The sequence below is a fragment of the Halichoerus grypus genome, chromosome 1 (assembly GCF_964656455.1).
Source record: "Halichoerus grypus chromosome 1, mHalGry1.hap1.1, whole genome shotgun sequence".
Taxonomy (NCBI): Eukaryota; Metazoa; Chordata; class Mammalia; order Carnivora; family Phocidae; genus Halichoerus; species Halichoerus grypus.
Genome location: NC_135712.1, coordinates 161405550 through 161422389, shown reverse-complemented (window position 1 = coordinate 161422389; position 16840 = coordinate 161405550). Strand labels below are relative to the sequence as shown.

Here is a 16840-nt window from a genome sequence, read left to right as displayed (position 1 = left end):
CAGATCATTTTGTGCCTTGAGGGCCAACGGGGCATTTGAGCTGCCTGGTGGGCAGAGGCAGCCCACTTGGGGGGCTGGTGGGTGTGGGGCGGGGGTTCTGCTGAGTAGGCCCCCCCCACCCCTCCCCTGCTGAGGTGCATCTGGGGAGGAGGGCTGGAGGAGCAGCTGACAGCCAGGCTCTGGGAGCTTCCAGGGAGCTTCCCGGACAATTAGCCATCTGATGCCCTCTGCGGGAGGCCGTGTGCACATACCTCCTGGGACAGGGAGCTCTCCGCCCCCCAGCCTGGGCCAGGCCTGGGGAGCTCCAATGCAAGGAAATTCTTTCCCACTTGGAGCAGACACCCCTCTACCCCTCTTCCTGTGATGTGCCCCACCGACACACACTGGGGGGCCTGGCCCTGCTCTCCGGGCCCCCAGAGCATCTGCTTCCCTGTCCTGGGAGAGCCTGTAAGTGGCCAGGATTCCCTGAGGCTGAGGACAGGGTCTTTAGTCCCCTCCCCACATCCTTCCCCTTCTGGACAGGCTATCCCTGTCTCTCTCTGGGCAGGGTCTGGAGCTGGGCATGGGGTGGGACGGGAGCTCCTAGGCAGGGCTCACCCAGCTGCCTCCACCCCTTGCATGGGCACTGCCCAAAGCACACATGGATTCTTCCGGTGGCTGCTTTACCCTTTCATACGAGGGACTTACCACCTCAGCCCTGCAGGCCTGCCTTCCCCTCCCCCTCCCCCCTTTTCCCCCTGCCCCACCCCATGCTGCTCTATTGCCCATCACCCCCCATCCAGTCTTTGTGTGAGGGTGAAGCCCTCCTCTGGCCCTGGCACTGTGCCAGGTGCTCAGTGTCCAGCCTCACATCAGGCAGCTAATGTCCACTGGGTGAGGGCAGCCATCCCACTGGACAGAGGAGGAACCTGGGGCTCAAGGGCCTCAAGTTACTAGTCGCCAAGCTGGGCCACTGCCGAGGCCTTTCCTGGTGAGGGCAGCAGGTGTCCTCCAAGCCGGGCAGGGAGATTGCACGGGAATCTCGCTGGAAAAGGCTTCGTTCAGTGAGCCAATAAATATTTGCTGGGCCCCTGCTCTGCATCAGGCCTGTGCCCGACCCTGGGGATGTGGCAAGGAGTAAGGCAACGGCCCGGGCCCCACGGGGCCGACGGCTGGGGGGAGAGAAGCAGTAAACCAAGCAAATAGACGGAGGGAGGTGTCTTCAGACAGGGATTACAGGCAAGATCAAACTGGGAGGGTGGATTGAGTGACTGGGGCCGAGAGGACACCTGGATGGTCAGGGAAGACCTCTCCCAGCTGCCCACTGGCTGCAGAGCACACAAACTAAATCTGTCCACACGATGGAACGCTACGCAGCCACGAAAAGGAATGAGGGGCTGCGATGTGTCACGACACGGAGCCACCTTGGAAATAGTATGCTGAGTGAGAGAAGCCGGTCACAAAAGACCACTGACAGTGGACGAGCCCACAGAGACAGGAAGTAGAGTAGCGATTGCCAGGGGCTGGGGGCTACGGGGGGCACTAGAAGGGCTGCTTAATGCAAGCGGGGTTTCTTTTTGGGGATGATGAAAGTGTTCTGATCTTAGATCGGGGTGATGTGTGCATAACTCTGTGAATATACTGAAATTGTTGTACACTTTGAATAGGTGGATTTTATAGAAAGTGGATTATATCTCAATAAAACGGTCTTAAGGGGCGCCTGGGTGGCTCAGCCATTAAGCATCTGCCTTCGGCTCAGGTCATGATCCCAGGGTCCTGGGATCAAGCCCCGCATCGGGCTCCCTGCTTGGTGGGAAGCCTGCTTCTCCCTCTCCCACTCCCTCTGCTTGTGTTCCTGCTCTTGCTAACTCTCTGTCAAATAAATAAATAAAATCTTAAAAAAAAATAAAACGGTCTTAAGAAGAAGAAAGAAGAAAGAAAGGTCTGTCTGAGGGAGTGGCATTGAGTTGAGAGTGGCAGGGAGGAGGGAGCTTATGAAGACCTGGGGGAGAGCATTCCAGGCGGAGGGAACAGCAGGTGCAAAGGCCCTGGTGTGTTTGAAGAACGTGGAGGAGACCCAGCCGGGGTCCAGGAGGGAAGGAATGTGCAGTCCCCAAAGTCTGGCAGTGCCAGATCCTTGTGAGGACCTGAGAGTTTACTGGGGTGGGGGAGAGACAGGGCCAGGTTTAAAGCAGGATAATGACACGATGTGCTTTCTGTTTTAAAACAATCACTGGAGCTGCTGAAGGAAATGAGACTGTGGAGAGGGAGGGGTGTGGGCTGGGGGACGTGACACCAATCAGGAGGTAGTGGCCACTGTCTAGAGGAGAGACGATGATTGATACCCAGAGGCGACAGACTGGCCAACGAGGGCAGTGGGAATTCAGATGGGAACAGATCACTCCCAGCTGGGGGTGAGGAGGCTTCCTGGAGGCGGGGCCAGGGTGGGGCCTCCGGGAATGAGGGTGGGCCAGGCAGAGGGCTTTCCAGGGGACACCACCAGTGTGGGGGTGGGGAGCTGAGAGCACGGAGGCCGTAGGGAGGTGGAGTGGAATGTCCGGCCCCTGCCACCCCAGTCCTGGTTGGGCTGGGGCCACCTGTCGTGCGCCTAGTCCTGCCTGCTCGGGCTGGCCCTCGGTGAGTGTCAGTGCCCCTGTGGCCAGAGCCCCAGGCTGAGCAGGCACTCCGAACAAAGCAGCCTCACCTGAAACTCGAGTGGCCTGAAACGTGATCGGCCACACGAGACTGGCCAGGGAGGGAGCTGTATTATTTATTGACCTGCCTGCTGAGGCCACTCGGACTGGCCGGACCTCGAAGGAGCCCACTGGGCAGTGAGTGTCTGGGGCCCAGTCAGAGGTGGGCGGGGGCCCCAGGGTGCCTGGCACCCTCTCCCCAGGGCGTGGTTTCCTCGATGCTGGCTGAGCAGGGAGGAAGTCAGACGTCAGGCCCTGCAGTGGGGAGGGCCCAGAGCTCGTCCCCAGGGGCCGTGGAGGCAGGCAGGGTGCTGGGGCTCCAGGAGGACCTCCGCCCTCTCCCCTGTGACACTGTGAGTACCAACCAGATAGCCTGGGGGAGGGAGAGGGTCGCAGCCGCCTGAGAAACCTGTGAGAGGCCACTGATGGTCAGGGCAGCCTGCTGGGGCAGGGTCTCTGGGGCTCTCATCGGTGTGTTCAATGTTTCTCGCAACTGTTTTCTGTGACCTCTCCTCACTGCTTGGATGGCACAGAGGCCCAGCCAGGGCCCAGAGAACCTCAGGGGTTTCCCCCACAGCTGCCTACAAGGGCAGCTTCAGCCATGGGAGGGGAGTTCTTTCACTCCCCTGGGCATTAGCCCAGCCCCAGGCCCTGGTGGGGATGGAAGGTCGAGGGCCCCTCATAACCACCCCGAGAAGGAACCACACCCATTTTCCAGCTGAGTAAACTGGGGCCCACAGAGGTTGCACACTTGCCAAGGGCCCCTGCAGTGTAGTTGGTGCAGTTTCTTTCCCCGCTGCTACCCCCTCACCCCACAGAGCATAAACTTTGAGCACGAGGAGGCCCAGGGCAGAGGGAGCAGAAGCTGCTTTCCAAAACGATCCAGAGTAGAATCTTGAGGATCTGCAGATTCCCCAGGGCTGGGCGGGACTTCGAGACAGCCCCTGGGTGGATGGGCAGCTCTGGACACACAGAATGAGAGAGATTCAGTGAGCCTCTTTGGTGCTGGCCCTTGGGAAATCCCCTTGAGCAACCTGGGGAGCCTGGGGCCACCTACCCCTCAGGGAGATTCCCCATCGAGCTCTGCTTCCCCATCTAACCTCACTACAGCCCTGGAGAGGACAATGGCTAGCACCCTTGGTTATGTGGGAACTCAGGCACAGAGATGTTGGGAGATCTGTGCAATGTCCCACAGCGGGTGTAAGCTGGGCAGCTGGGGCTTGAACCCAGAGTGACTCCGAGCCCCTCAATGTATCATGCAGTCTCTGTCTGGGGTGAATGACCCCAGGACTAACCCATCACTAGGTCTCAGTTTTTCCAATCGTAGTGGGTTGGACTCCAGTGCTGAGGAGGGGGCTGCTGTCTGCCCCACTGGCCTCTGGGAGCTGGGGCTGGCGTCATGGTAGGCTTGTCCACAGAAGTGAGAGCCCCCAGGGTGGTTCTGTGTTCTCAGGTCAACAAAGGCTTCCTCTGTCACATTGGTAGAACCCCCTGATGACCCCAGTGAGCCAGGGGGGCCGTGGGAGGACCCTGGGGTGGTCAAGCAGCTCAGAGCCCAGGGCTCTGGCCTCCAGTTCAGTGGTCTCCAGCAGCTACCTGTCTTTTTTGGGCTCCAGGGTGCAAGCTGGGGAGCCTGGCCAGGTGGGTGCCGGCACCTGTCCTGGAGGAAGGCCCATTTCAGTCCTGAGGGTAGGGCAGAAAGAGCGGGACCAGGAGCCAGGACAGCTGGGCTCACCTGGGATCCAGACAGCCTCCTTTCTTTCCTGAGTCCTCATGTGCTCACCTGTGAGCAGCCAGGTGTAGTCAGGAGCCGTGAAGCATTCCGTGACTCCTTGCAAGGTTTCGGGCTTGTCATTCATTCATGAATTCAATCATTCGACAGACTTACGGAGCACCTGCTGCGGGCCAAGCACCGTCTTATCTCTGGGACTACAAAAGTGATAAAGCAGAGGAGGCCGCAGCAGGGTGTACATGGCGGGCGAGGCGTATCTGGTTGGGTGTGTTTTGTTTTCATAGATGCATATCACCTGTTAGGAAACAAAACCAGCCAGCATACCGGATTCATGATTTCAGAGCTACCAATGCTTAGGATGAAGCAAACTTACCAAATGAAAAAGCGAGTGGATTTGAAGTTGATCTAGAGAGCAGGCGGTGGACAGAGAGGGCCGGAGTCGTGCACGCGGCTGTGGGTGCCTGGGGCTCTCAACAGAGGCTGGGCGAGCAGGGGACTGAGCTTTGCTGTCTGCCTAGGGGGAGTCCGGGCTTTGAGGAGAGATGTGGGACTTCCACAGACGCTCCTTCCCCTGAACCTTCTAGAAGTGGCCAGACCAAGTCCCACTTAATAACGTGACTGTTTCAGCTTGGCTCTGCTCAAATAGGTCTCTCACACCCGACAGTCACATTGGGCTTCTGCTGACCCTCCAAGTGGGCTCCCGCTGCAGAGATGTCGGCATCCGACAAGCGCTGGTTTGGGTCCTAGCTCCACACGCCCGCCCGCCCGTCTGCCCGCCCGAGTCTAGTCAAGCCACAGGCCTTCCCCGAGCCACCAGCTGCTTGAACATGAAAGACTGTTTCATGGCACCAAATAAGCTCAGGTTGACGGCCCTCTCCTCCTGTCCCTTCCCCTGCCACACCTTGAAGAGCCTGCATCCTTTGAGGCACGGGGGTTTTCCTCAGGCCTTCTCTCCTGGGATTGGGCTTGGGTGGGACACAGAGTCCAGGAAGCCAACTCGGGCCCTCCCACCTCCCGGGGGCCTGCCAGTCTCATCCTTTCCGGAGCCCCTACCCCTGGGCTCAGAGCGGGCAGAGGCGGTGCAGGTCTCCTAATCCCATCATTAGAGAGCCAGAGCAGCATGGCCTCCAGAAGCCCAGCACAGATGTGGGGTTACTGCCAATATGGGAGGCCTGGCCAGGCATGCCCGCGGCCCCCGAGCTGGGGAAGGAGTCTGCCGAGCATAGCATCTGCAGGAGTCAGACAGGTGAGGGCAAGTAAGAGGGTCCACACTGCATCCTCCCCTCAGAGTCCTTTATGGGCCAGGCCAGTGTGAGGCGCTCTTGGGCCTTCTGCCTGGGTCGGCTAGGAAGGGGTCATGAGCCCCATTTGAGGGATGAGCCAACCAATGCCCAGAAATCCATATCAGTGTGATTTCAGCTGCTTCTGGGAAAGAGGTAAAAGGAGTCTGGTCAGGCTGGGTGGGGTATCCAGGCTGTAGCCGGCCTGAGGGGGGCATCAAGGCAGCTGTCAGCTGGGGCTTGGGCTCTAGGGCCATGAGGCAGGCTTCTGGGAAAAGTCAGGCTGCTGAAGTAGGTTGAGAGCCTAGACTTTGGTGTGAGTCTCAACTCTGCTACTTTCTTAGCCATTTGACCTTGGATTAGCCTCAGGTTCGCCTCAGTCTGTCAGTGAGGACCCTTCTGGTTGCTGATGAGAGGAAATCCAAATCAAACAGGCTTAAGCAGAAGGACGGCTTCATTAGTTCATGGAACCGAAAAGTCTGGGGCGGGGGGGTAAACTAGCTTCAGGAACGGCTGGATCAGGGGTTCAATTTATGTAACGGATTTGGACTTCTCAACTCTCACCTCTGCTTTCCTCCCTACTGGCTTCATTTTGAATCAGGGCTGCTCCATGTGGGGTCCCCAGCTCTGTGCTTGGCATGTAGGGAATGCTCCCCAACCCAGCAACAGGCCAGCTTCAGGGGCCAGGCTGCCATGAGCAACACATTATCTCTGTCTTAGGGATGTTGACAGTACCCTGGGGGAGATGGGACAAGAAAAGAGGAAGTTACCATACAGGGTGATCAGAGCTGAGACCGGTGTGCGCTCCAAAGCCCATGGGAAACCAGAGGAGGAATGTCAGAGTTCACATCTGGATGGGTTCCCCAAAGTCTTCCTAGAAGAGATGACAGCTGGACTAGGTTTTGAAGGGAAGGAGGAGTTGGTCTGGGGAATGAGAAGTGAGGGAGCGGGAGCCCTGGGGTTCAGTGTGGAGTTCAGGTTGCCTCAGGACCCACACACAGTGGGGCTGGCCAGACTGTGGAGTTCCCGGTGGGGTTTAGGGGTCAGGATAGGTGATGGGGGTGGGGGCAATTGAGGGTGGGAGCAACTGAGCCTACCTGTGGGTGAAAGATGGCTCTGGCTTCAAGGCAGCGAGGACAGGAAAGAATGAGCACGTAGTGAGCACCTACTGTGTGCCGGTAACTTTCCATATGTTGCCTCATTCCGGCTACCTGACGCGCCCTGGAGGTACCTCATCCCCACTTTGCAGAGAACGAAACAGGTGCTAGAACAGAACTCCTTATCTGAGTCAATCAAACATATTTCCCCACAAACTTCGAATTTTGGACTTACCAGTTGGCCAGGCTCAGTGACCTCTGACCGGCCATCGAGAGGCTACTAGGATACCACCCATGGCAGGGACATATGGGGAAGTGACTGTTCAAAACAGTTACATGATGAAACACCTTCCCAGCAGACGAACCACGAAGACTCCTATCACACAGGTAGCTGAAGCAAACACGGTAAATCTGAAACTTCATGTCCGCAAAATAGGGAGCACATCATAGCCAGGGGCCAGGCATGAATTGTGAAGCCAGAGACCCCCATGTTGAAGTAGGTATGGAGAGCCACCTGCTCATGAGCAACCAGAAGAACCCAGCTTGATTTTGAGCTTTAAGCGGCGAATTTTTAAACCGCTTCTGAGCTGCCCCCCACAGTGTGTTCAGTTGTAGCTGAGGTAAGTCAGGGAGAACATGGGGTGGGAGCAGGAGGACCGAGGGCCAGATCCCAGCTCCCCGTTTGGTTGCTATAATAACCCCTCTGAGCCTCAGGATCCTCGTCTGTAAAGTGAGGGCATGCCCTATGCAATGACATCGAAAGAGCTCAATAAATGTCAAGGATTATTATCCCCAAAGAAAATAAATAGTCTCGATTTGATTATAGCATTTTAAAAATTGCTGTTTTTGCAACCACAGACTTGAGCCAAATGGGAAATTGTTTGGTTCAGACTATACCCCTCCCCCTCCCTGCCCCGAGGGCAGGCACCTGGTCATTCAGTCCTGTGTCGGCTGGTCAGGCTTCAGGTTCAGGAAATGCACTTGGTGAGTTAAAACCAAATTTTGAACTTGTCAGATATTAAATGATCCAAGGTATTAAATTTTTATTTATTTATTTATTTTTAAAGATCGTTTATTTGAGAGAGAGAGAGAGAGAGAGCATGGTGGGGGGGAGGGGCAGAGGGAGAGGGAGAAGCAGACTCCCCACTGAGCAGGGAGCCGGATATGGGGCTCGATCCCAGGACCCTGAGATCATGACCTGAGCTGAAGGCAGACACTTAACCGACTGAGCCACCCAGGCACCCCCAGGGTATTCATTTCTTAAATGAGATGGTGAGACAAAGCTTTTTGAAGAGAAAAAGAAAAAATAATTAGTGGACTATACCCCAGGGATACAGTTAGAAAGTGGAAGGAGGCCAGAGGTAGATGCCGTTGGCATTTCGGAGTGGTGGAGGGATATTGAGAGGTTTCTGGGGGAAGGGGGGGTGACCTCTGAGCCAGGTCTGGAGTGTGAGTGGGAACGCTGGGCAAGTGGAGAGTGGGGGAGAATTTGGGGGGAACGTGTAGGTTGAGTGTCCATGGTGTGTTTGGAGAATAATCATCAGTCTTGGGTGACACGGAGTCTGGAAGGATGAAGCCCAGAGCTGAGGCCCAAGTGGAAGGCCGGTGAGGCCCAGAGCTCAGAGTGCTAGACTCAGTGGGCACAGAGGAGCCCTCAGGGGTTTTGAAGCAGGGAGGTGGTATTAACCAGCACTCTTTTGGTTGCATGTGATAAAAACAAACAACAAAAGCAGATTGTCTCAAGCCAAAAGCTGAATTTATTGTCTTCTACTTCTGTAACAGTGAGGGCTTCAGGTATGGTTTGATTCAGGGGCTCAAACTCTATCTCCAGACACTGGCGCCTTTTTCTCTTTTTTCATCTCTCATGACTTCGCCAGCAGAAACAGTTCCAACAGAACTCCCAGAACAGACTCTCACTGGTCTAGCTGGGGTCACATGCCCATCCCTGGACCCTTCACTCTGGCAAGGGGGTGAAATATTCTAGAGATAGGGATGGAAAAGGCTGATAAAACTAGGTGGACTAAGAGTGGAGGAGGGGATTCCCCAAAGAAAATCAGGGTGCCTCACCTGAAGTGAGAAGGAGGCTGGGCAGACAGAAACATCCAGCATCCCCCCACTGTGAGCTGAGAAGCCCTGCCAGGCGCTATGCTAGGTGACCCGATGTGTGGCATCCCTTGGTGTCAGCCCCATGAGGTAGAGTTTCTTATGATCCCTGTTTTGCAGATGAGAAAACTGAGGCTTGGGGACACAGAGTGGCTTGCCCAAAGTCACAACATTAGCAAATGGCCTCAGACCCCAAATCTACTGGACTCAAAGCCCGGGCTCTTAACCATCTCTTCCACTGCCTTGGAGACACCAGATCTGAGTTCGAAGAGGGTGCCTTGGGAGCTAGAGTGGAGGATGGAGTGGCAGGGGGGAGACCAGAGGCAGGGGATGGGGCTGGAAGCTGGTGCCACACAGACAGAGGGCAGGGGAAGGGGCCCTGAGAGATAGAGGTGCAGCGTGTCCCAATGCACTGTCAGCCCTAGCTTTCATTGTTGTTTTCTTATGTAGATAAAGAAATTGATCTAATCAGCAATATATCTCACACACACATACACACAGCAATTTGTATGTATGCACACATGCATATGTATACATACACACATGCACAAACACACACCATAAGTGTGCTAATTATTTTGCCTCCTGGTTTCTGTTTCGGGCAATCTTAGCAGGAGAATGCAAGGTGTGAGGCTCCTGGGCCTGGAGGCTGGACCTCTGCTCAGGCTATGGGCACAGGGGCATTTCCTGGGGAATTTCCGGAGGAAGTGGTCAAAGGGAAGTAACCACCTTCAGGGCCAGGGTGGGGAGTGGGTGGGATGGGGAAACAGCCACTCTTCACTTCCCTTTTCAGCCCTAAGGCTTCCCAGGCAAGAGTACCGCCTCCCTGATGACATCATACAGGTCAGAGGTCATTCTGCCCACACCCTCATCGCACAAAGGGAAAACTGAGGCAGCCGGGGTGGGGTGGGGGGGGGCACAGCATGTCTCACCTTTGTCATCACCGAATGGGGAAGTCTGGCAGCCTGAGTACCCAGCCTAGATGGGCTGCTGCTTTGCTGTATGACCTAAGGCAAGTCACAGAGCTGCTCTGGGCCTCAGTTTTATATCTGCAAAATGGACCTGTAATTACCTCCCCGAGTGGACAAATGAGCAAAGCTTGGAAAAGTACCTGGGTGAGTGCCTGGCAGGTGTCAGTAAATGTTGGCTGTTACAGTTTCTTCCTTTGCACGGCAAACTCTCCTTTGTGCGGCTGTAGATCCTGGTCTTGGGCCCAGCTTTCTTCTCTCTCTCTCTCTCTAAAGATTTATTTATTTATTTGAGAGAGAGAATCTCAAGCAGACTCCACACTGAGTGCTGATCCCACGACCCTGAGATCGTGGCTTGAGCCAAAACCAAGACTTGGGTATTCAAACGACTGAGCCATCCAGGCGCCCTGAGTCCCAGCTTTCTGTGTATAAGCTATGTAGCTTTGGGCAAGTCACTTCACTTCTCTGGGCCTCCGGTTGCCTTATCTAGAAAATGGCTTACTAATTACCACCTCATGGGTCACTGCGAAGATTAACAGAATGCCCAGCCCCTGGGATGGGATTTTCTGGTGTGTCTCCTTCCCCCTGGGCAGCTGGACATTCCCCTGCCCCCATGGCTCCTCTTCCTGCCCTGGGAGCGTACCAAGGGAGTTATTCTATTAATAAGTCAATTAGCTAGTATCTACTGAGCACCCACTGTGTGCCAGGCCCTGCTGAAAAGTCAGACCCAGATCTCCTCCCCCTGGAGCTGCGGGGGTGGGGGGGGGGGAGGGAGACAGGAAATAAGTAAGCAAACAACTGAACAAGATACTTTCAGACGGTGCAGTGAGGAAGGTAAATGGGTTGATGTGGGGGGGAATAACTTGGTGGAGGCCACTTCAGTCAGATGGTCAGCAAAAGCCTCTCTGAGGAAGGCATCAGAGGACAAGGTGGTGGCCGGTAGAGATGGGGAATGGGCCTGATGGCAGAGGGAGGAGCAGGGTGGACAGCCACCAGGGAATTCAGACTCAAAGGAGATAGGGGCTAGGGATTTCCAGCACCCCCTCCCCAGGAAGGGAGTCTGGGTGGGCCAGTGTGAGAGCCTGAGGGTCGCGGTTGGGGGATATTCCATCTCATGTGTTAAGCGTTTGCTGGAGGCAGGGCCAGCTGAGGCCCACCTGTGAACAATGATGGGGGAGAGAGGACATGTCCAGCAACCTGGTGGTCACGAGCCACCTCTGCTGCTTGTCCTTGGAGCCCCAGACTGAGGGTGGCAGGTGGTGCTGGTAGAGGGGGACTACAGGAAGAGGCAGCTGGTTCAGCCCCAAACTTCAGAACCTCTAAGAACCACATAAGGAACCCATTTCACCTTCGAGTACTGTCACAACCCTAGCCCGGACTTCCATGTGCCCAAGACAGGCCACTGCCCGTCCCCAGAGCCCTGGCCTCTCTGGAGACACAGGGACACAAATAATAATATCAGCTGGTTTTTGTGGAGCAGCGGTGTGTGCCGGGCACGGTCGGGCCCCTGACACAGATCATGTCATCTTCTGGTATCTTGTGTTGTCATGGTGGGCTTTTCCACACCGGGGGGGGGGGGGGGGGTCCTGTTGGATATGACTGAGAACCAGTATGGAAAGACTTTGTAGCTGGATTCTGGGATGACTTTGTATAGGAAACACAAACTCTTAATGTCAAAAAAAAAAAAAAAATCTGGTGCTGAAATCCTAAAGATGTCTGTCCCTAAAGCGTGCTGCCCTAGTTTGGGCGCTGTCGACGCTGGCTCGTTCGTGGGTATAGAAAGCAGATGCTGGCCGTGGCACACTGAAATCCCCCAGCTGAAGGGGAGAGGCACCCACTAACCCAAAGGAGGTCGTTTTTCTGCAACACTTATAACAGCCCCACTTCATGGAGGAGGAAACTGACAGTGAGGTTAAGTCCCTTGGCCGGGTTCATTCAGTAATGTCACGGATGGGATCTGAACCCAGGCTGGCAGGACCCAGAGCTCCCAAGGGCTCCACAACGTGCCCCCCGTGCCCTGTCCACCTCAATGGCGAGATCAGATGTGCTCGTGGAGGGACCGGCACCTTCCTGGTCTACTGGGTTTATAGAAGGGTCGTGTCCCTGCTCTCTCTCCTATGGCTCCCCAGCAGGTGCAGCAGAGAAAGTCAGAGCTGGAAGGCCTTTAAGAAACCATCAAGCCATTCTCCCACAGGCCAGGGGATTCCGTCAGCTTGGCTGGGCAGGGGGTGTCAAGATGGAGCCCATGACAAGCTTAACAAACTGGGGGCTCCTGACCAACAGTGATGGGGTAAGAGGTGGAGCCCCAGAAACAACAAGAGACACCAGAAGTCTGGGCTCGGTCCCAAACTTCAGTCAAGACTATGTAACAAGCCACATTTCATCTGCACACCCAGATGCCCCAGATAAGCAGGCCACAGTGAGCACCTCGAGGCTGCAACATGGTGCCCTGACACACCCGCAGGGTGACACAGGAGGGCAAAGGAAGGAGCCATGCGGCCTGAGGAGGCTTCCCAGCAGCCACCAGAACAACATGCCTGAATGTGTGTTGGGCCCTACTCGGTACTCGTTTAATTCTCGCAGCAACCCTAGGAATATCCACCCTGTTTTGCAGATGGGGAAACTGAGGCCAGCCAAATCACTTGTCCACATTCCTTGCTAGCTGGAAAGGGGCTGCATCCAAGTGGGGACCCAGAATTGAGCTTGCCTTTGGGAATTGGAGGTTTGACCAGTGTAGTGGGTCAGGTAAGTGGAGAGGTGTTCAAGTGCTTCCCACCCTGGTGTCTGCCCTCCTCCCAGGTGGCAGCTGGTCCCCAGCGGGTGTCCCCACTACTCCATCATCTGGAGGCTGGATATGGCTGCCGGGCCAGTCATGGGAGAAGGGCCCCATCTGGTGCCTCTGGACAGTATGTCCACTGAACGTGGAGTCCTTTCCTGATAGCTCTTGTACCACCCTCCGGCCCCCCATCCTTACTGCACGAAGATTTGTGATCCCTGCCTGGGAAGACCAAGAAGCTGGACCTGAGGGAGGGCAGGGCCTGGTAAGGGTGACTCTGGGAAAATGTCTTTGTAAATGTGCCAGGAGCAGGATGCTGCTGATCCAGAAACCCTTAGCACCCCGGCTCATCCAGTCCTGCCTGTGACCAGCTGGAGCCTGCCTGGTCCACAGTGCAAACCTCAGGGCATCTCCCCAAGGCTGCCTCCCTCTGGCCCTACTCAAGTCTCTGTTCTGTTTAAAGGGCAGATAAGTTCCCCCTGGGAGCCTCAGAGATTGCTCTTGGACACCTGGGCCCCCTGCCCACGGTGCAGGGAATGCTTCCGGGCCATGGTTCTGCTCCTGGGGCCATGGGCTGGCCCTGAGCTGACACTCCCAGACAGTCTCACTACCAATGAATGTAGTCTACCTGTTTCATTTAACTGTATAACAAACCACCCAAAATGTAGCAACTGACGACAGCAATGATTTCTTATTGTGGGTGGTGGTGCAGGTTGGAAAATCTGGGTGGTTCGGCTGGTCTCCAGGGGCTCACTCCTTTGCTGCACTCAGCTAGAGGGTCTGCTGGGCCTGGAAGTTCCGAGATGGCCCCACTCACATGTCTGCAGTTGGTGCTGGGACACCCCAGTACCCCCCTACATGGCGCCTTGCCCCAGTGGCAGCCAGCTTCTGCACCTGGGGTCCCTTCTGTTCCCCTCCATGTGGCCTCCAGCAGGTGTCCAGCTTCCATCCACTGAGGTCCAAGGGCAGCGTTCCACGAAGATGAGTATGGAGCTGCAAACCTCTTGAGGCACAACCTCGGAACCGGCCCAACCATCGCTTTTGCCACATTTGACTGTACAAAGAAATCACATGACCAAGGGAAAGGGAAATAAACCCCCCTTTGGGTGGGAAAGGGAGGAGACAAGTCCCACTGCAGAGGGGCCTGGGCACCAGGATGGGGGGAATTTGTGGCCATTATTTTGTATTCAGAGCGCATGTATCATTAGCAAGTTCTAAAGTCATTGTATACAAAGGCCCAAGCCAGCCTGGTAAAATTACCCTTGAAGACCTGTCAGTTGCCCATAACATAGAGTCCCTGGTTTGTATACCCACCGGAAGTGTGTGGTCGCCGAGCCAGAGCAGATGAGGGAACCAAGGCTTGCCCAGCATTCCAGCCTTCGCGGTGAGGAGAGGACCCACAAATCCCTGCTGGGAGTGCAGTGGGTCCAAACCACCTTCGGTGGCTCCGTTCTGTGTTACCGGTAAGCCCATAGAGCTGCCCTGCCCCAGACCGAAGCCACTAGCCATATGGGGCTATTTAAATTTTAACGAGTTAAGTGAAATTTTTTTAAAACTCAGCTCCCCATCTGCACTAGCCACGTTCCAAGTGCTCCGTGGCCACATGGCTAGCAAGTGGAGAGCAGGAGTCAGCTGGCCTGAGCCCAGCTCCGCCCCCTTCGTCCAGCAGCCCTTCTACCTGCCCGCCTTTGTGGTCACCCAGGCCTTGTGCTGGCTGCTTGGGACCCAGAAGGGATTCAGCCTTATCCCGGTCACTGCTTTTGAGGGGCTCCCTCCCAGGCTGCTGGGGGCAGGAGAAATAACACATGGTACCAGGGTGTGAGCAGGACCGGCCCTGCTGGGCATCCCTCCAGCCCCTGGCTCCCACCCGCCCTGCTCTCAGGCAGCCAGGACCAGGGGTGTGCTGAGCTGGAAGCCGGAGGTCCACCCCTCTGGAGCCAGCCCCTTGCTCCAACCCTGTCCTCCCCACCGTGAAGTAAGGGGGGGTCCAGGTGTGCTCTCCAGGCTTTTCCAGTAAAAGCAGGATGCCTTTACATCACCAAAACTTGGGAGAAACCTCCCCACCCCCACAGTTAGTATCCATGGCTGAAAAATTACAATAAGCCACCGAGAACCCATTTCAGATGAATTTGAAGTCTATGAATTTTATTCACAACAGCTTCTATTTTGGTTTGAAAGATGTTAATGTGTGAAACAGTATTTGTTTGGTCTACCAGCAGTATTGGGTGTGCATATGGGATGTAAGATCCCCTAAAATAATTCAGGGGCTCCCAGCTTGGGAATCCCCGAAATTTCCAGGATCGGAATAGGGGGAGGGGCACCTCATGATAGCTCTGCGTGGCCAGCACTTCGGCTAGCCCCTTGCTGGTTTTTGTGGTGGGAGGGGAGTGAGGTTCTCCCTCGACACCCTGTCCCCCCCATTCCTACACCCCTCCACACTCACAGCCTGCAGCCACCCTCCCTAGCAGCCGTTCTTCTGGTTCTGTTCTGAGCTCTACCGATCTGAGGTGACCCAGCATTTTTGCCTGGTCCCTCTAGGCTGTGGGCCTCAGTGTCCAAAAGCTGAGACCCTCTTTTTTGAGGGGACAGAATTTGACTTCCTTATAATCCAGGGGAACAGAGATGATTCAGACACCTGCTCTCCAGACTGGGGCCTGGGCAGAGCTGAGGGGTCCCCTTCCTCCTCCTGCAGGACCCTCCCCTGACCCCAGCTGAACCTCAGTGCCACGAGGGCAGGGACATTTGTGTGTGTGCCCCGATTGATTCCTGGCACATAGTAGGCACTCAAATATTTGTTGGATGAATGAATTAATGAATTAATGCTAGCTGAGAAGTACACAGGCATGTGTCCCAACCCTGCCCTCTGGCTTCTGGCTGTCTTTTTTGGTGGGGGGAGGGGTGAGCGATCTCAGAGACACGTGATGAGCAGGGGACACCCCCTATGGGAGTTCTGTTCACAACTAGATTGCTTTTTCTCCCTTTGGGGTCCATGGATTTATTCTCAGGTTATTCACACAATAATTCAGGTTCCACACAATAATTTTTTTATGTGTGGATTCTTTAAGAGTTGTAAGAGTTATTTTGTGATAATTTCAATCTTCAAGAAGATTTGCAAGAATAATACCAAAACAAACAAACAAACTTCTCCCCTGTACCCTTCACCCAAATTCATTATTACTAACGTTTTGCCAAATTTTGCTCTCTCACAGTAATATTTTTCCCCAGAACTATTTGAGAGGTTATTGCTGACATGCAACATGATGACTTTTACTCCTGAATAATACTTCGGCGTCTGTTTCCTAAGAACAAGAACATTCTGTTACATAAACATGGTTCAGTAGCCAAATTCAAGAAGTCTAACATAGACACCATACTGGGATCTAAAATACAATTTATAGTCAGCTTTACCAATTATCTCAGGAATGTCCTTCATGTCAAGTTTTTTTCCCTAATCTAGATCTTGCATTGCATTCAGTCACCACTCATTCTCTTAAAGCTTTATAAAGATGTCATTTACATCCTATAAAATCCCCTTGCTTTAAGTGTACAGTTTCGTGATTATTAGAGATATTTACAGAGTTGTATAAATGTCACAATTTTATTCTAAATTATTTCCATCACCCTAAAAAGAAGCCTCATCTCTAGTTTCCATCAAGGCTTTGTCCCGCTTCTAGCCCCTGATAACCGCAAATCTACTTTTGGTCTCTGTAGGTTTGCCTTTCTGAGCATTTCATTATAAATGGAATCATGCAATATGTGACCTTTGTGTCTAGCTTCTTTCACTTTGGCATCATGTCTTCCGGGTTCATCCATGTTGTAGAATGTAGCAGTAGTTCATCCCTTTTTATGGCTGAATAATAGTCCATGGTATGGATAGACCCGGTTGATGGACGTTAGGGTTGTTTCCACTCTGGGGGCTATCATGAATAATTCTGCTATTAATATCTGCATACAAGTTTTTTATGTGGACATATGTTTTCATTTCTCTTGGGTAGATATCTAGGAGTAGAGTCCAGGGGTTCAGAGGGTAACTCTCTAACTTTTTAAGAAACACCCAACTGTTTCCCAAAGTGGTGGCACCATCTTACTTTCCCACCAGCAGTGTAAGAGGGCTCTGATTTCTCCACATCCTCGTCAACACCTGTCTGTCGTTTCGATGAGAGCCATCCTAGTGGGTATGAGGTGCTATCTCACTGTGGTTTTGATTTGCAT

The 16840-nt window shown here is 54.3% G+C and overlaps 1 protein-coding gene across 4 annotated transcripts in view; it reads left to right on the top strand.

The window, feature by feature from the left end:
- Nucleotides 1-16840, top strand: part of IQSEC1 (IQ motif and Sec7 domain ArfGEF 1) — a 371367-nt gene that overhangs the window by 253183 nt on the left and 101344 nt on the right. The window contains exon 1 of one of the 4 annotated variants that reach the window (XM_036099680.2): nucleotides 2966-3025. The exons of the other annotated variants lie outside the window; for them this stretch is intronic. The gene's annotated coding sequence lies outside the window, so the exon portion shown is untranslated. Of the gene's footprint in view, nucleotides 1-2965; nucleotides 3026-16840 lie in introns of those variants that run through there. 4 annotated transcript variants of the gene reach the window in all.